Genomic DNA, 21,703 nt, shown 5'->3' with positions numbered 1-21,703 from the left:
AATCTATCAATTCTTTGTTTAAATCGTTCTCGATCTCTTGCTGCTTGTTCCCATTCGCCTCTTCATTTGCTCGTGTGCAAATCTCCATACACATATGTAATATATGGTTAGCGTTGGACTAAATTGAACAGTCTTCATATTAGTTTTCGTACGATGCTGCTTATAGGATTATACTCGACCATGCGATCATGTATAATGAGGCAATAAACTGATGTCTGCGCAGGATATTGATTTGTAGATTCAAATTCCTGATGAATGTCCACTGGTCCAGATTTTATCGATTCGTTTTGTTTCGAGCAATGCATAACATACGGTAGTGCTTGTTCCAAAAATTGCTCCTTCGTTAGCAGTGGCTCAGGTTCTTTGGTGTAATATAAAATTTGGAAATTTATATACATATCATACAACGGAACGTATCAATACTGATTGTTTGCAATATTGAGGTTTAAATTTCCGTAAGGATAAGTCTGAGAGTTTAAAAATAATTTTATATATCTGATGTTGCAGTGATCAAACATGCTGGCAGTTTTAGTTGCGTCATTTTTTCTAGCTGTTTGAAATCCAAGGATTACAAAACGTGGTTTCTTGAGCTGCGTAGAAGTTTTGACTGCCCAAATGTGCTTCGAAGCATTCGGTAATAGTGGATACTCGTAGAGATCCCAAGCCCGGAAACTGATTGAGATAGCTGGATCACTTGTATTATAATTCAAAGCTTTAATTTTTTGTTTATCAGCCATAGTCACATATGGTACAATCCACTCGATTTTTTGCCGCGTAATTTTAACAGCTTCAGCATGAGCTCCAGCAGCAGGTGTGGCCACAACGTAGGCATTTATATCAGAATTTGAACTTATTAAAATTAATTCATGCTTTGCATTGATGACAACTTTATGGTAGTCTTCAGCAAAGCCAAGCAGGAGACTCAGTGGTATAGATACATCAAAGTAGCCATTGTCATTGTGTAATTTGTTCACAGCTTCATCCCCAATCCAGCCTGAATTTCCTAGTGTATTTTATTGAGCTGGACACAGTTATGTATATCCTTTCATGAGATTTGTGATGCCGACATTTTTATTACGATCAATCTCAACACCATTGAGCTCGTAGCGTATTTTTTCAAACATATGACAAACTTTCATGTTTACCATGTGAGTAGTTGCACTCACAGCTGTACCATCAGATTTTGTGAATTTTCCGTACACATGCAGTGTACTTTTACTTGGAAGTAAACACAAATCTTGAAGTTGAACGGCAATTCTTATTTCATCGCTGCTGTTAAATATTGATGATGCATACGGGAGATAAGCATGCGCATCATAGTGTGCAATCGACCCATCAAAAATCATTTGTCGTTGAATATTTAAGATTTCCGCTGTCATGGTCGTGTACACGTCAAACAACAAAAAAAAAATTTTATTTTCTTAATTTTCCACATAATTTTAGTTCTAGGCTCTGTAGAGATTGAACGTTCTGATGTTTTAACACCTTGTGAGGTACTCGGCGACTAATGTTGCTCGACCATGTTGTTGTCGTTTTATACCCAGCACCACTTTTTGTCTCATATACGATACCCATTATTTTATAGACTTTATTTGCAGTCTTATGGTTATTGTATCACCTCTGAAATTAGCTAGGTTTCCGTCTTGATCAACAATTCTCAGTTTGAGATTTTGTATTGCTGGTACGGCGATTGGCAGATAAATGACGTGAGATGGCAATCCAACAATCTTATATCCAGGTAGCACACTTGGGAAAAATTCATGAATAATGTGGACTTTGTGTTCATTTATGTAAGCACCTGATGTGATGTTGCGCTCAACTCTCAGAGCATTGAATTATAATATCTTCGCTGGTAAATCTGATGGGTAAGTTTTATGTGGTGTCAACTTTCTGTTTGTAAATCCCAGTAGTCTATCAATAGAATCTTGAGGCGTAAAATTTACAAATTAATCACACTTAATTTCACTTCTTAATTCATTATTATTGGCTCTTATGCTGATGCTGAGTCTTTGTAATTTCTTTTGAATATATTTTTTAATGTCGGTTATCTCGTAATTTTCTGTTGGTATCGTCAAGACTCTCTCTTCAACAGTTTCATATTTTTCAGCTTCTTTATTTTTTTCACTCACTTAGTAATTTTTCGCCACTGAGATATTGTCATCAAACTTTGTAATTATTGCAGCATTTCTTTTAACTCTTTTTTTTCTTGATTACTTTTTTCTCATCAACATTATTTGTATCAATTTTTTCAATATCAACATTATCCACAGGATAAGAGACATAGAATTCATTAGCACCAATATAAATATTAAGTATTGAATTAAATGTTAATAATTCTACAAGTCCCATAACATAATTTTTAGCTGGTGATAATTGGAGTGGAGGGAAGTAGTTGGCCTCTAACACGAATGTGGATTCTGTCAGCGTTAATGTGAATGACTCAGCCATGACTGATGTGTTGTAAACATAGTCACTTCAATTTATAGTTGTCTAGTGAGAAATTTGAGACACAAATGTCCACATATAATTGTATCAAAATCCTGATATCTTTTGTGATTATATTTTACGCTACGGACATCGAGATATTCCATAAGAAAAACTAAATAAATAACTTTATCATTATTTTTCTTGTATGCAACCCAATGAGTACCAGGTCCGAGTTTATAATCAAGATTAATAACAGCTGATTCATTTTTTCTTGGTCCAGTTTCAGGTAAATCATTTCTCATAAAAATACCACGAAAGTTTGGAATTTTTAGAGCTTTAGCGTATTTTCGCAAATCGATGCTTGTCAGTGCTCGATATGGTAGCTCTACCTGTTTTTTGACTTGCATCCTCTGCCTACTGGATATGGTCTCAAGTATAAAACTTTACCCATGAATATTTGTTCAATTTTTAAATTATGATGTTTGCTCTCCTCTAATCGATTCTTAGCAGCACTTGCATCATTTACAGCTTTTGCAATACCAGCTGCACCTCCAGCTAAAGCTCTTGTCGCACTCAGGCCGGCAAAAAGTGGTATTGAAAATGGTAGTACACCTTCAACTTTAGATGGAACTGGTAAAATTTGTGGCAGCCGGACATTTTTTTTCCCACCAGATTTTTTAACTGCCTGACGAGCTCCTTTCAACGCTGTTTTGATTGGATCACCACCAGGAGTCATGGACTTTTTGGCAGCTGTGACAACTTGTCTTAGTGCAACTTGTTTCGTTACACTAGTCTTTCTCTTGCTGGTCTTTTTCTAGCTAGTATTTCTTTTGCCAGTCTTTCTCTTGCTAGGCTTTCTTTTGCCAGCTATTCTCTTCTTCAACCCCATACCGAATCTTTTTTTTATCTTTATGATTTTATTTACACTCCACGCAGCAGCTTTTTCACCTATACCAGCATCTTTTGCTTGATAACATTGCCACGCCTTCTCAGCAAGTATTTGATCAGCCTCGTGACGTGCCGCCAAATTTTAACGATTATATGAGTATGCGATATCGTGTTCTTTACACGCAGCGTCTAGAGGATTAATTCCAGGATCTCCACGAGCTAATCTCTTGGCTAGCTTTGTGCCTGGTCCACAGTATTGGTATCCAGGTATGTGTAGTTCAAATTGTAGCTTATTGATTATACTGCTTACGAAACCTCTACCAATGGTCTCTACACGTCTGATCTCCATAGAAGCAGCATCATGTCTGACTTAAAATTATATAAAACAAGGTACCTATAGCTGACTGCGTGAGTTGTTGCTACGACTGCAAACCGTTAACATGGAGTTTAAATGTCAAGAGGCCAAGTTGCTAGTAATAAATTTTGATCAAATTGTTTAAGGTACAGGAGTGAAAAAAGTCAAAAGACACGGTTCTTTATTACCAAACAGTGTACATGCTATATTTTGTGGTTTATCAAATTGTGGAAAAAAAATGCTCTGCTCTCTCTCATCATACACCCCAATGGCTTGAGATTTTATAATATCTATCTCTACTCAAAATCTTTGAACCAGCCAAAATATAAATTTTTAAAATCACTACTTAAACCAATAGAAGATATTGAATTTTTTAGATTCAACGAGCACGAAGAAGTACTGACACCGGAAGATGCAAAACCAAACTCATTGATGATATTTGATGATGTCGCTTGTGAAGAACAAGATCAAATCAGACCATATTTTTGTAAATACTGACATGTCATACAATTTATTTAAAGACTTGTGTTTAGTATGTTGGAATGATGATGGTAAATATGGTTTTGTAGTGATTAACAAAGACAGTGAGCTAAATAGTGAAAGACATAGAAAAGGATTTGACTGTTTTATTAGTATAAATTAACTTGTACTTGATGAATAGTAATCAGAGATTAAGTGAACTCTAACGCATCAACATGAAGACTGAGGAACTTTCAAAGCAACGAGATGTCTTACATCAGATATCTCAAGCTAGTGATGCTATCCGACGGAAGCACAGAATGCTCAAGTTGGGTAAAGATACGACTGAGAATGCAATGGGTGAAATGTTGAAGCCTATTGTTTCACCTCTGCAGAGTCTAGTCAAATCATCTAAACATAAAATCAAACAAGAAGTCAAAGAAGAAGTTAAAAAAAATAATTCAATAGTGATACAGAACTTGATGATGCTAGTAATTATGATAGTATTATCTCTGAAGATAGAAGCAGAACTCTGGAAGAAACATAAATATCCCCTGCTGCATAAAGTACCCCTGCTAAGCCAGCTAGCAGTGAAATAAAGTCTTATTTAGCTAAAGTGTATAAAAAAAGTTGAGATATAGATATGAGATATGGTGTCCGTCGATGTTACTATGATTTTTACATTGGTGATTTCAAAATAACTTCTGATGATACTGAGATTAATATAAAAAATAAAAGTTACTCAGTGACTCCTGGTTTATTGGAATTATTATTTGAAAAATCACCTGATGATTCGAAAGTCACACAGAATGATAAAAATAAATATCTCGAAATTATAAAGATGACAAATGCTCATAGAAAAAATTATAAGCCAGATGGTAGTTTTTATGAAGACTCGACAATCAAGTACAGTAATTATATTGCTGATTTTCTTGCTAAAGATGCAAACTTATCAAGAGGTAAAGGATTACCTGATTTTATGGTTGCGAAAAAGGAAAAAGCACGTATGGATTATGTCTACTAGGATGATCCAAATGAGCTAGTTGACCGTCTTCGTTTACTTATAGCATCTCAAGTAGCTGGAAATCCAAGTAACACCAATGAAATCATATCAATTATTGAAGAGCTACGAGAAGCAGGAATTATTTATTTGCAGCCGCTGCATCAAATTGCGACCACCAGGACCGCCTGGACGAGGATTTTAAATAACTGTTGATGGACAGTATGATGTTGAGAGCAAGAGACTGTGTCATGTTGGCGAACCAGCAGAAGATAGTGATGCAGCAACCGTCAAATTTACACGTGATCTTGTACACAAAGAGCTGTCTCTACTGTTTGATAGTATGAGGAATGATCAGTCAGAGATCATTTCACACTTGCACTCTCAAGTGGTAACACTGAACTCTGCTGTTACAATTTTAAGAAAAGAAAATCAAGAACTAAGAAACATAATAATACTTGTAAAGTCACAAAAAGAATTAATTAGTAGAAATACACAGCGAATAGAAGAATTGGAAGCTAGAATTTTCGTTGAAAATGGAGGACAAAAAATCAGTAATAGCGTATGAGCTGCACAGACCAGCACGCCGAAATTTTCAACGACGTCATGTTGACATACGAGCACGATGAAACTTGGCAAGCTGATCTAATTGAAATGATTCCTTATGCAACAGTAAATGAAGGAAACAAATATCTGCTAACTGTCATAGATATTTTTTCAAAGTATTCTTGGGCTGCACCGATTAGAAGGAAAAGTGGCAGTGATGTCACTGGTGCAATGAAATCTATATTTCAACAAGGACGTGTACCAAAAAATCTGCATGTTGACCAAGGTAACGAATTTTATAACAAAGAATTTCAAGAACTTATAAAACGTAAAACCATCAACATGTACTCAACATCCAGCAACTCGAAGGCATCAATATGTGAACGTTTTAATCGAAAACTTAAGAATAACATGTGGCATCAATTCAAAGCTCGTGGAAATTATAAGTGGATTGATATATTGGAAGATTTGGTACACAAATATAATACTAGAAAACATCGTACTATTCAACTGGAACCTATTGAAGTAACTGCTGAAAATGAGAAGCAGATATTTAAAAAAATATACAAACCTCGTTAAGCTCAGCGGCAAGCACGAAAAAATAAATTTAAAGTTGGAGACAAAGTTCGAATCAGCAAGTACAAACATGTGTTTGAAAAATGCTGCACACCCAACTGAACCACTGAAATTTTTACAATCAAGACAGTGCAGAATACAAATCCAACAACATACACACTTGTCGACTATTAGGATAAGCCAATTGAAGGTGCGCTTTATGTTGAAGGACTCACCAAAGTCAAGCATCCAGATGTCTATCTAATAGAAAAAATTATAAAACAACGTGGAAATAAATTATATGTAAAGTGGCTCGGCTTCAACAGCTTATACGACACCTGGATTGATAAATCAGACCTGTAAAAACTTATTATGTAAATTTATATTTCAGTAAATAAAAACAAAATTTTCAATTGTATAAACATTTTTTTTTATTTATAAACCTTTAAACTAATTTTACAAATTAGGTAATAAATATATATAATTATTTACATAAAATTTTCATTTTTAATAATAATTTTTTTACACTTATAGAATAAATTATAACTTGTTACATTAGCTTTTTCTTTTTTATTATAGTTTTCTTCTTCATCTACAATTATATTGCCAACACTCGGTACTTTGGAACCCCATGGCAAAGCATCGGTGCTGTTGTCAATGAGCTGACGTTTGTCATCAGCCCAACTTAACGCTATTTTATTTTGTACAATCGTTTTTACATTGTGTTGTTCACTCTTAATTAAATACTGTTTTATCGTTAAAGTTACATGATTATTTAAACATCGTTTGTAATCATCAAACTTGATTGTTCGCACAGTTGGATCTTTTACTCCTTTCATTCGCTTTTTAGCCTTTTCATTTTTATAAGTCTTGAATGCATATAATTTAGCTCTGAGTCCAGTGCATTCAGTCATAATTTCACTATTATTTTCAGATTTCATTAGACCCAGAACTTTTTGATTTGCTAGCGGCATGTTGTAAATGTTATCAACTGGATACTCTGAAGTATCAAATTTTGAAATATCACGTTTGATGGTTTCAAATATATCTGGTACAGTAAAGTGATAAATTAAACTACCTGTATCAGTGTACATTAATTTAGACTCGTCATTTTAAAAATTTTGTTTGATATAATTACAGTGGAAGTCATAGATAAATGTTTTTGACAAGTCCAATATTGCAAAGCCGTCATAAATTGGTTTTTTAAAAAAGACTTTTGCTTGCGTTAGATCAATTATAACCATATCTTCATCAAATATAGTAAGACTATGGAAATTTGGTTTGCAAATCAAAGCTTTAGCACCGAATCTTCCCGTCCATTTAATTTTAATTCGAACATCTCTATGTTTCCTAACGTTTTCCATAGTCTTACCAAATACAGCGTTATTCATTAATTTAAAAAAATTTTGTTTAAACTCATTTTTTGCTAATTTTCTACAATCTGTGTTTTTATTTATATATGATTTGAGCCAAGCAGACTGTTTGAATTTAAGAATCCTGTGAAGTTTTTTTAAATTTAATTCTAATTCTAGACACTGCTGCAAATTTTTAGAGTGTATTGCATAATTTTTTTTACCATACAAAGTAGTTGATAGCTTAGAATATTTACTTCCTGGCGCTACAAAATGCTCAGGATACAGAGGCAAATCTTTATGAAGCTCATGTAAATCTTCAGATTACTCTAAATCTACTTCTAATATATATTCTATATTTACATCATAATTAAAAAATTTATCTACATTATTTACATCCTCTATCCACTGAAATGAGCCTTTTGGTAGTGGCATACTCATTGCCGCGCTATACAAATTATTTACATCATAGTACATGAGATAAGATTCAGCCTTGCTAGGATCGAAATCTTTACCCTTATACCGATTGTCAGCAGCAGCTTACCGGTTTGTACACTGAGATACTCCACCTCTGATTTCTTTCTCAATAAAAAGTACTATATTTGGGTCTGTCAGAAGCTCAAGCTCAACACCAGTGTGTTTCAGCATCGCATCAAAAGCAAGTCCCGGTGCAGTATAGTAATGTAGCGGATCTAGACTGTAAGTTTTGAAACAGCTGCTACGAAACTTCTCAAAAACATCAGCTAACAGAAGTACATCAGTTTCAAGATATAAATCTGAGTAATCACCGAGAGTTTAAACGTTAAACTTATCCCAAACTAAATTTGCAAAAGAATAATCTTCATCAGAAATATCATTATCAGTTAATTTAAAAAAAAAATTTGTCTTTATCAGGCAACTGTTTGTCATCAAGTTTATCTACATTGTCAACATACTCATATGGAAATATGCCTTTATGGATAACTAATTCAAATTGCTCTACATCAGGATAGTTAAGTTTTGTTATTGGTTTCTCATCATCACAAAATATGATGCTAATTCATCAAGAATTGATGCTATAAATCGAGATGAGTCTATGAAACGCAAAGAAACTGAAATATTTGCGATAGACTTTGTGAATGATGTATATCTTTCTTTATTAATTGACAATAATGTCATATCACCTTCGAAACTTGTAGCCAAAGATTTAATTAAAAAGTGGGAATCATAACCAGATAAATTATGAAAGACTATGGGAATAACATGAGACTTGGGATAGTTTACATTACAAGATATATGTGCTGGACCGCGATAATTACCCGTAAAGTGGCAATGATCATAACATTTATCTGTTTTTGAAGAAGATGATCTTTCACAAATATGACAAAGAGTTGTCTGATTATGATTTGTTTGCTGTTGTTTCGTTAGTGGCTTCATGGCTACGGGATGTTTTAAAGATCCTTCAAATTCAATAGCTAAGGCTTTACATTTTTTCGAGAACCACTCAATGCATGCTGGTGATCAATTTAATTCAAATTTGGATAATTTATTATCATAACTACAATGATAATAGAAAGCTATACTGTGTGGGACATGCTTTTGCGTTTCATCATCTTGTGACTCAAGTGTACACTCGAAGTCTGCGTATACAACAAACGGGGCAGTGTCTTTACATTTATAATTTTTAAGTTTTATCATTTTCATCAGGAAATTGCATTCGAACTTTATTAACTTTATAACAGTCTGCTTTGTGATTTTCGTATGAATATTCAAATTTAAAATGACTCAAACATCGATCACAAAAGAATAATTTACAATGAGCATCGGACATTTGGCTTTTAACTAATCCAGATAAATTTTTTATTAATGTAAAGTGAAATTTCGGTTCAGAAGTTTTTAAATCTTCAGATATATTTAAATTTACATTTTGTTCAACCGTTAAAAGAAGAATAGTTTTTTTTGTCAGATTTTAAATTCTTACTTGAATACAAAGGAATAATTACACTTTTTTTAGTTTTTTTACCAGTATATTCAGACTCAATACCATAAACATTAATGGATAAATTGTCCATTTTTTCAAATTTAGGAATATCTTTGAGTGATAAAGGGAATTTAATATCTTCATACTTGAGAACTGTGCTGAAATGTGGATGTGAAGTTGTCCTTTCGGGATGTCCAGATCCAGCTTGGTGTAATGCAGCTACGAAGCACCAGAGAAAGCAGTGCTCATCAATATTTTCAATATTTAATACAGCCCGCTTGTCTCGAATATCCTTGGGTAGTCGCACAAATGTTGAATCACCAGCTTGAAGAGGTGCATATCTTGACATCGTGATGACCAAGTTATTTATTTCAATCAAACTCCATCCAGAAACTTTTTGATTGAAGTCTTTAACTTTTTTCAACAATTTCGTATATACATTGTCCGTATACTAGTCAGCATGAGATGTTGCAAGCTAAATTTCAGTGTTTTCAATGTTGAATGATTTTGTTTCTTCAACAGTATTTTCATTTTTGGCATTTCTGAACTTGCGAAATAATTCTACACTGACTTTAAGGCCTGCAACATCATTCAACATATCTTGAACTTTTGCAATCACTAAATTTTGAGAGTCAGTTAAGAAAGTTCTCAGATCAGTGTGAGCACGATTCACCATATAGCCAGTCTTGATGTTATTCGCAAACGCGTTTTCCAAGTCTTGCGATTTAATTAAATTATTCCTTACGGCCAAGTCGCCACCGGTAACTTGACCACTAAAATGGGCAAATTGATCGCCCTACCAGCACATTAGTACAATGCTCGCTTGCACACTTCTTTTAACTTGGACACTTGTTTGCTAGTCCAACAAAATGTCATTAAAATAATTAATTGTGTCAACACACACTTGTTGGCACTTTTGACATTGTTCTTCATTCACTGCGTCTTGATGTAAATCATTAAATAACTTTACTACTGTGTCCACTAAACTTTGAATTGCATCAATAATATCGCGAGATTGTGCCATCTTTGAAGAGATTGTTTCTTATTCAATCACTTATTTACTCGATCAAATATTTCCTGCTTGAAGTTTTTGGATGTACAAAATCACTATTTAAAGTTTAAACAGTTCTTTAACACAGAACTAAATTGTGGACACAATTAAAAAAATCCGGGCGTCAGTTGGCCAGGCGGGCGAGCCCCAAAACTTCCCGCTGTTTTCGAGCTCAAGGAGCTTGAAAATATTAATGTGACTATATTTTCGAGCTCTTCGAGCTCCAAAATCTCATTGCATGCGATAGTTTTTGTATGAGCTGAAGTTTAAAAGTTCAAGAATCGAAAATCATTAATGAACAAGCGGTTTTTAAATTTGAATTTCCGATTATGTTCAATAAACTAAATGTATTGAGGTAGAAATCAATGTCAGTGATCGAAATCAAGATTAAAATGAGTTTTGGCTAAGGTCAGAGCAATAATGTGTAAAATATCCGAGAAAATGATTAAAAACTGTATTTTTTCGATTTTTCCGTTAATAATATGGTTTAAACTAAAAAACAAGTTTGATGGCATTATATGATGATCAAAAGAGACCATAAAGAGGAAAAGTTTGAAAGATTTTAGACACATTTTAGCACAGTAAATTTTGATTTATCTGGAAAAAATAACATAGAATGTTATTTTTTTTAATTTTTCAACGCTAATATCTTTTGAACTAATTAACCGATTTTGACGCTTGAGGTGACAATAGGCGCGTTTGATTGAATTTTAGAGCTGAGTAGAATTTGAAGGCGATCGATTCAGCCGTCTTGAAGATATTTTAAAAAAACCGTTTTTTACCGTGTCTTTCTCCAAAGATATCTCTCGAACAAATGAACCGATTGAAATGGTCAAGCCAGCATTCGACGCGTTTTATTGAGTTCTAGAGCCGATTAGAATTTGGCGTCGATCGTTCGATTCGTTTCTGAGAAATAAATGAAAAACTAAAAAAAAAATTTTTTTCGTAATTCGCCAATATTTGCGAGCCTACTTAATCAAATGATCTAAAATTTCCAGGAAAGTTGATGGCCAAATAGCTCTTTCGATTGCTGCCTTAAACATCGGAATCGATTCATGAGTTAAAAAGTTATAGACCATTTACACACATACAAACATACACACACACACACACATACGCACACACACACTCGGACATCATTCTGAAAATAGTCAGAATAGCTTTGTAGGACCTCAAAACGTCGAATTCTGATGAAAACTCGATTTTTGAAAATTGGGGTGAAAACAATAACTTCCCGAAATTTTTGAAAATCATCAATTTTCTAAGCAGGAAGTTAAAAATATTTTTAATATAAAATAAATCACTAACAATCAAAAATTTTATGAAAGTTTTTGAATGTACAAAATAACTGTTTTTAAGTCTAAACAGTTCATTAAAACAGAAAGAATAAAAATTTTTATTCGCAATCGTTTATAAATAATTATTATTAAAATTTCTCTCTCTCACTTAGAGTTTTTTTCACTCATCAACAAATTTTTCACCACAAAATCTTTTAAGCACGAAAGTTTTATGTTAAAAGTTTTGTAAAAAATATCACTTAAAATATTAATTATTAAAAAAACGGTCTGTCGGTTGACCCTGCGAGCCAGCCCTAAAACTTCCCACATATTTCGAGCTCCTTGAGCTCAAAAAATTGCTGTAGATACATTTTCAAGTTCTTCGAGCTCGAAAATACTTTTGTATCCTTTTGTTTTCTAAAAAAAAACGTTTTTTACGATTTTTTCTCAAACGATATCTCCCAAACGAATAAACCGATTACGACGGTTAAGGAGGCAATCGACGGGTTTTATTGAGTTCTACAAATGATCAGATTTTGAAATTGATTCATTGAGCCGTTTTTGAAAAAGTTCGAAAATAATAGAAAATTTTTTTTTTAATTGATTCGACAACGGTTTCTCTTGAACGAATTAACCGATTTCGATGTTTGAGGTGGCATTCGATGCGGCTTATGAAGCTTCAGAGCCCAGTTGATTTTGGAATCAATCCATCGAGTACATAAACATATATAAAAAAAAAATCATTTTTGAACAAAGTTGATTTTTGGAATATCTCTGAACGAGCCCTGCCGATAAAACTCTATTTTTTTATTTTAGATATTGACAAGCTGCGTCGAATAACATCTTGAAAATCAAAATCGGTTCATCCGTTCAAAAGTGACAGATATTTACATACATAAATACATACATACATACATACATACATTCATACATACCCTTGGACATCATCATGAAATTAGTCAGGATAGCTTCCTAGAATGTGATAACGTCAAGATCTCTTAGAAATCCGATTTTCGAGAATCGGACTGAAACCAATAACTTCCCGAATTTATGAAAATTTGCAATTTTCTTGGCGGGAAATTAAAAAAATCAGACTAATTTTAAATTACAAGGAATTTTAAACACACCAAATTAACAGAGTGAATACACGGAGTTATGAACTTCACTGCGAGACTTGTACTTTTTTTAATGAAGTACCCTTTTACGCGCGTCTTTTTATAGGCATAGATTGCGCAGTAGAAAATTCTATAGTTCCGAAACGTACCAACCTTATAAAATGAAATCTTCAGAAACTTGAAAAATCCCCTAGAAAGTGACAAAAATTCCCTAGATTTTATCAACATGAGCTAAGATCTAAATGTCGCAACGAAACGTTTGACGTCGTCTACTACGCAGTTAAAAATTGAATTAGATGACGTTTTGATCTAAAAATAGAATCGAGTGAGTCATCATCTAAAAATAAACATTCTACTGCGCAGTTAAAAATTGGAATAACAACGGAAATTATCTCGAACAAAGAATATTTTCCGGCCAATAAAATTAAGATTATTAATTAAAAATAGTTTGGTGGGGGGAATAATGAAATAAAAAATAGCTGAGCTGTATTAATTCTTCAGTTGCTCTCTGACTGTTGCTGAGATACAAGCTAAGAAAATGGAAATGATACTAGATGTGCAAGGATTCAAAGGTTCCGATAATCAATTTATCGTGAAAGAACTTGCAACAATTACGATTCAATACGAGATCGAAGGACTTGAAGAGTTATCATGTACACTATTCCAACCACCATATAATTGAGAATTGCTATCACATCAATGTCAGCGTCAAAACACCTGGATCATACATAATCACCGTGGGATCACCAAGAATGCTGGAAAGAAACCATATTCTAAGCTACATGAAGTTTTTGATCATGTGACAAGTAATTACCAGTACATTTATATCTACGGTGGTGAATTAAATTTATGGGTACAAGAATAGTCGGACAGGATAAAGTTATCATCAATCTGGAAGATTTCAAATGTCCCGCCCTCAAAAAAAAATAAATTTTTCGATTTTAATTTCTGTAATTATCATTGTAAATTAAATGATGAATATCTATGTGCTTTAAAAAATTTAAGATTGATGAAAAATTTGTTTTTGAATTATTGAATAAAAATTTTGAAAAAAAAAAAAAATTTATTCTTGACTTTTTATTTCAACTTAAATAATTTTTATTTCTGACTTTTTTTTTAAACTTAACTAATTTAAATTTAATTATTATAAAATAGTGTAAAGATCTCCTTAATATACAATTTGCTGGCGAGGCAAAAAAAATTATTTAAATTCACACTCACATACACACTGTCCACAATTATAAAATCTTATTTGCTGCCTGACGTTTTGGATAAACTTTCTAGCCTGAATTTTATTTTAATAATCTTAGTCCTAATTACCATAATTTAAATAAAGTTTTCAGTGGTGTGGTCGGTGAGACTCAGCACCAAGGTCACAATATTTAATAAGACGCTAGCAAACTAAATTTCAGCTCCTTTTAGAGAACGGTCTGTGAGACTCAGTATCTCTACAAGAATACCTGCTAAATTAAATAAAATTCAAATCCCACAATTATCAATTATTAATTAATTAATTAGTGGTCGTTGGACTCAACTAAATTAATCATCCAATACGACGCTACCCAATAAAGACGAACCCAGAACCGATTACAAAATGGCGACCGAACACTCTTAAACTCACATCGCGAAAACGATAAATTTTATTTCAACTATGTATATGCATAATTTTTCTTTGGCTAATTAAAAATTTGATTAGAAAATAAAGATTTAATTAACCAAGATGGCTTCCAAATTTACCAAAGTAGTTGCTGGTGTAGATGATGACGCCATGAGATGAGGTGGAAGCTACTCCTGCTCCGATAACGCCGTACTGCTGGTCGAGCTTTTTCGTTTTTACTAGAGACGTTCCAGAGAGTTGTATGGGGTCTTTCGACTCACCATAAATCTTGTTGTCAGTGTAATTAATGATCTTCCAAACTCACTTTGGCGATACTTAATTTACGTGCATGGGATCTCACGACTCACCATAAGCTTTATTTAATTATTGTAAATTTTAGTGAAAATGTGTTAATAAATTTCAATGGCAACTGATTGTTAGCAGCTCTAAGTAGTGAGTGATGCTCGAGAGCCTCTCTATGCGTCGCGAAGCTAGCAGCTCCCCACTTTCAATCCCATGTCAGGCTCGTACCATCCAGATCTTTTTCGAATTTAAATTTCTAGAAACGGCGGGACTCGGCGCCCCCATAGAGTACTCATTCGTCGCACGGCCAAGCGTACCAATGAATTAATAGAGTCCCATATTATCGATCGTCGACGGCGTGGGGACAACGGAAATGCGTGGGCTGAGAGCGCAGTCGAATCATATTCAAATTTAAATACTAATTTACAAATAAAATTAATTTATTTTAAATTATCCCTGTCATACGGTCAATTCACCATCGATATTCGTTATATGTCGGGTAACGACAATATTGTCGCTGATATATTGTCACGTGTCAAAGCAGTATCCACTGCTATAACGTCACAAGAACTTGCCGACGCTCAACAGACCGACAATGAATTTGAGCAGTTGTTACGTCAAACAACTGCTTTGAATTTAAAAACGATTCAACTCGATAATGGACTTGCACTGTATTGTGACACCGCGTCAGGTACAGTGCATCCATACGTTCCAGGCCCGCTGATGAAAAAAGTGTTCGACTCGCTACACACGCTCGCTCACACTGGAATCAAAGGATCGCTCAAAATCGTCTCCAAACGATACGCCTGGCCGTCGATTAATAAAGATTGCCGTGAATTGTGATTAACGATAAAAAATGACCTTAGTAAATCATGAATAAGATCGAAAAAACAAATATTTAGTCTTTTTCAGTTTATAAAAATTATTCTTGACTATGTTTTCAACAACGTGAGCTTCGATAAATAATAATTTGAATTTTGAAGCGATCAAAACATTTTATGATATTCAAAATTGAGAAATATCATAATTATCAGACAGTGTGATTTTGTGATACGAATATCTTCAAAATTTTTGAATCTGAGAAAATTTTGAATTCGATTTTTTTTGTAGAACATTCAATTTCCGACAAAAAACTGTATTGAGAATTTCTGAAATCTCATTAGCTGACATCGTATTAAATTCAGAACCAGCAAAACCAATTTCGTCGAATGGTATCAAACTTTGACATCGGATATATTATGAATGGTTGAATTTATGCAAAAATCATTGCAAAGCTTTTTTGTAGATCAGTAAATTTGCTAGAAAATATTTAAAAAGATTTTTATTGTATTTTCGAGCATGGTAACTCAAGACTTAAAATTTAGCTTACAGGCATTAACGATTTTGATACAAATTTTTGATTTAAGTTATAGTTTAAGAATTAAATATGGAGTAACGTTTGGCTACAGCTATGGGTTTTTGATAAGGAAATTAAGAAATAGAATCTGATTTATAAAAATAATATATGGAATATTGTTTGAGATTAAAGTTTGGAAAATGATAAAGTTTGAGTTTTGATTTACAGTTTCGGAATTTGAGTATGTGGAGAAGTCAGTGTTACCGCGGAGCGGGACTTGAATTACTCACCTGGTATCATCTGATGATAGAACCTAGTTCTATCCCTGTGAGGCTTCTTGGTAGATTGCAGAGGTCTAGCTGAGATGCTAGCACTCCAGTGTATAAGGAATTTGACGGATGCAGGATGGGATCAGTTTTGAGTTTTGGTTTGGCAGGCTTCAACAGTAATTTTGTGATCGTTGCTGTTGTGGAAGCCGTTTGGTCATTTTTAATTGTTTTAGTCTGACAGGCTTCAGAGGACAAGCCATGACCACTTGTACCGCTGAGGAAGTCACAGGTCACTTAGTTTTAAGTTTTACAATCACAGCTGAAGCCTGTTCCAGGAGAGCAACTACCATGGATATCCATACTCAAAATCAGGTTTAGTGAGTACGTTTAGTGAGGTATACGCCTCCAGTTACCGACATAGCAGAGATTGGGAATTCATTTATGGATTTAGAATATAGAGGTCAGTTATATATAATGATAAGATTTAGTTTGAGGTTTTGGATTTTGGGAATTAAAACAAGGAAGTCGAAGGGAGACTTTCGAAGAGTACGGACGTGAGCATTCGGCTCTGGTTGCTCGAAGCGAGCAGACGTGTCCAGAAATGGCGCTACAGTTCATGGCATTGCTGAAAGCTACAGATTCAGATTATTGTTACAGAAGTATTATTTAAAAGAGTGTAAGACGTTATTTGATATTTTTTTCAGCAATAATCAGGTATGAAATAATTATTATAATTATTAATAATTAATCGAGTTTGAGTCAGAGTCTTGAGATATCATACTACTGTTTGAATTAAAGAAAAATTTAACAACTGAGAAAATTATGAGAATATTGTTACAATTTAGAGTCATGTTTACGATTTATTATTAATATTATTTTTATAAAATAATTATAAGAAATATCCGCATGGAAAAGTTATATATTGTTAAAAGTATATAAAAAAATATATGGTGAATATGTGATGAATATATAGCGGCAAAAATATCTATAATGAAGAATATATGTTTTTTACACATATTAGATTAAATATTTATAATAATATATGTACCCATATATAATGTTATGCATTTTTCTATATATATTATCTCATATAATGCTCAATATATTCTTGTCATCTATGGATAGTATATATATAATTTATAAGTATAATATAATAAACTTGATATATACTTCCATATATTTTGACCAATATAATTAGTGGTATATGGTCTCTAGATAATTGATTATCTATGAATGAATTTATATGTTTAAATGTATGGTCCGCGGTATATTGGAATTATATTTTTCCAATATATTAGGACTTATATTCTTCGCAATACATTAAATATTTTATTTTTTCAATCCACTTTTGCACACCTCAAGCGTGAAAGCGCTGAGGGTGCTTTATGATCGCACTAAATCTTTTGACTCATTCACTCACATCAACTTATCTCTAGACTTTTTCGATTACACTAAAATCGGTCAAATTTTATACTAACACAAAGACAATTTATAAAAGAATAATTTTGAACGAATACTAAGTCGATTAATTATTCCATTAATATAAATTATTTTAATCCTAGTGACACGAGTTGTCAATTGTTGTGTATGAAACTTATTAAACCAAATAACTCTCGGTAGGAACTCTCGATTAATCGGTCTAAATTTTTTTTTATCATCTTTGTATTTTTGATCACAAGAACCCTATCGAAAATTACTGTCTAAATTCTTTTATTTTAATTGTAATTAATTAACAACGTAAAACTGATTATTCACGAAAAGTTTAGCGGCCATTTTTATTTTTACTATTGTTTTTATTACAAAAGTAAATGTTTTTTTCTTTTTTTCTCCCCATCAACTACTGGTAGCAGCATAGCGTAAAACTGTAGGTTTGAAAAAAAAGAGCGACATCTACAATAAAAATGCGGGATATTTAGAAAAAATTAAAAAAAAATCCAACTGGAATCAAGAAACAAAAAAATCAACTCAATGATTCAAAAGTTGGATAAAAATTCATAATAAATAAAAAAAAAAATTAAATTAATGATCAAAAATGAAATGAGCGATTGAGGTGTGCAATTTTGGATTTTTCAACATTTTTCAATTTCTTCACTATTCCACAAAAAAAAAGTCAAGTTTATTATTTTTTTTTCTTTTCATTGACGTTACATTTACTGAATAACTAACGCAATAACCTAAGAAAAGTAAAAAAAGTGATATATATTTTACAATGTACTGGAAAACATATATATAAAATACTATACATTAATTAATATACTACTTTCAATATAATATATCAATATAAAAAAAATATATTAAAACATATAGGTAAAACATAGATAAAAAGTCATATATTGATAAATATAATGGTAATATATTCTAGCAATATATTTTTATTCAATAAATTATCATATACTAATACGGCAAAAATACTAATATTATTTCATATATTATACAATGTATCACATTATAATATTAATATATTTGATCATATATGTTTTCACATATAAGCTTTTTCATGCGGGAATGTTTGGTTATTGAACGAATTGTCCTCTAATTGATGTCAGATATTTGTTGTTAAGATGTCAATATCTGACTGACTGACTCTAGTCGCGCATCTATAAAAATAAGAGAAGAGAGCATTTGTTTTCTAACTATTTAAATATTTTAAAACATCAGTTTCACATTCGTTACACTACCCTTTTCTCAATAAATTATCGTCCCGATAAAATATGTGTTGGGCGAATCGAACTTAAATGAAACTAAAGTCATTTACAATTTTGGTTCGATTCCGCTATGGTCCCAACTCACCCTATCCATCATCCTACAGCGAAAAAAAAACACCATAGCCAAAAAAACAACCCTGAAGGCTAACGCAAAGACAATAAAAAAATAGCCTATAATTTAATTGAGCTAAGAATTGATAGAAAAAATAAAATATTCTGCTAAGAAGTTAATCGACGCACGTGACTCTATTCTAATTTTCTTTTAAGATTGAGTTTATAATTATCTGAATGTTTAAAATTATTATTTGATTGCATTGTATTTTTTGTTTCCCCTAAATTAATTCAGAAATTGATTCTAGTTCTACAGCTCTTCCTAAAGCTTTATTTAAAGTGAAAATTTTTCCAGATCTTAAAGAAAATTGTAATCTTCTATCTAATAACTCACTAATAAAATGTTGAGAAGATTGACGGTCAATCACATTATCTGATAAGTCTGGATATGCGAGTCGAGTAAGTCTATTAATTGTTTCAGCGAAGCTGTCAAGAGATTCATTAGATTTTTGTTCTATATTTTGTAATTCATTTCAATAAACGTAAGAAAATTTTCTTTCTTCAGAATTCGATATTGAAATTATTTTTAATTTTATAACGTATATTTATCCTGCAAATCCGCGACGGAGACGCGGAACAGCTCAATATGTCGTATGTGGTCACCCACGCGTAATAAATGAATAATAATAAATACTAATAAATGATTTTAAATATCAATAATAAAATTATAAATAGTAAATTCTTGGTGTGCCTGAACCAGCTCCTCAGGCTGGGTTAGTGCACGCAGGCGCCAGATCGTTTATCCTAAAACGGACAAAATTTAATTCAGGGGAAAATCTGCGAGGGAAAATCCGAGCAAGTGACTAACGACAAAGCGGACAAACAATTGAAAGAAATAAAATGAATAATAAAAAAAAGAAAAATAGTAAATATATAGTAAATAATTATATTACAAATAATAAATAAAATCAGAAAAGTGAAATAACGCAGTAGGAAAAGATCCAGGAAAAATGAATATTAAATTTTCCCCGACAGCTGTTGGTTTCCGAGTTTTTAATTTTAAACAATATAAATTTTAATAATATTTTACACAATATTTAATTCGGTGTAAATTTATAACAATAATAACACTCGGTGATTATGAAAAAAAATAACATCCCTAGCGAATTCGGTCATACTTGAAAAATACTGAAAATGTCCACTGAATTTTAGCCCAGTTTCGGTCATTTTTCGGTAATATACCAAAAAACAACCCAAATTATTCCTAAATAATGCCTCTATTTTGGGTATGTTTGTGAACTTTATATACCTAAAAAATACTATAATTTTTTTTCTTAAATGTTAAATTTAGCAGATTCAAATTTTAATATATTAACTAATAAATCAATTTAATAATAAGAGTAAGAAATTAATAGGAGAGAAATAAAATACATGTTTATTCAAATTTTGAAATTTTTAATAAATTATAAATTCGTTATTTTATTAAATTTTTTTTAGAACAATGAAAATGAAAAGGTTTTTGATTTTATTAATAAAAAACATAAAAATAATTTCCAATTATTTTTGAATAAATTTCGCTCTTCGCTGTCTGTTAAGAAATATTACAGACCTATCGTTTAGTTTTTTTCGTGCAAATCGATCGTTTTTAATAAAATCTGTGACCCATTGATAGATATTATGTTTAGGGTTATGTTTCTTAGTATGCTTCAAAAATCTTGTTCTTTGTAGAGCCTGTTCACTTCCATTATTTTTTATTAGTTGACACAATTATTTATAACTTACACTAACAGCGCCAGTAAAACAATTCAGAATAAAAAGTTTTTATTAAATGTAATTAAATCTTTCCATTCTAAAAAATGTGAGTGTATAAGCTGTCTCTAGAGAAATACATAATATTGTATATGAATAGTTGGTACAACAGGATTCAAGCTGAATAGTAAAATGACATTTCATTTATAAACGCCATCTATACGATAGTTCACAAATAATGATTTTTTTCAGTATAGTTTGGGTATGAAAAGTTCACAAACATACCCAATATTTACGTTAATTTCAGTATTATTTCGGTATGATTAAGGCATTATTCGTAAAACGTACCCAAATGTTATCAAATGTATACTATGTCTAAAACACACTCAAAATATACCCAAACTTTCGGTATGATCGAATTCGCTAGGGATTACATAAATTCAATACTCAAAGTAAATACAACTTAATTTAATTAACAATATTGGTTTTAATATTGAATAAAAGAAACAATGATCTCGCTTAATATGTCCAATATAATAAATAATAATAATCCCTTTATTTTATTTTACTCTCTCAGCACTGGTGAGAGGGAGAAAGACACGGAAGTTATCCTCACTCACACTCAAAATTATAAATTCCTCGGTATGAAACAAATTTATAAATTTATAAAAATATAAAGTTAAATTAGAATTCTAATATAAAAATCTC

The 21,703-nt window shown here is 32.0% G+C and overlaps 1 protein-coding gene across 16 annotated transcripts in view; it reads right to left on the bottom strand.

Annotated features, from left to right (window-relative positions):
* The window catches only part of LOC103572023 (uncharacterized), a 370,788-nt gene that overhangs the window by 220,608 nt on the left and 128,477 nt on the right, over positions 1 to 21,703 (bottom strand). The window lies entirely within an intron of this gene.

Source organism: Microplitis demolitor, chromosome 9 (genome assembly GCF_026212275.2).
Source record: "Microplitis demolitor isolate Queensland-Clemson2020A chromosome 9, iyMicDemo2.1a, whole genome shotgun sequence".
NCBI classification, from domain to species: Eukaryota; Metazoa; Arthropoda; class Insecta; order Hymenoptera; family Braconidae; genus Microplitis; species Microplitis demolitor.
This window is presented reverse-complemented; position numbering and strand designations above follow the sequence as displayed.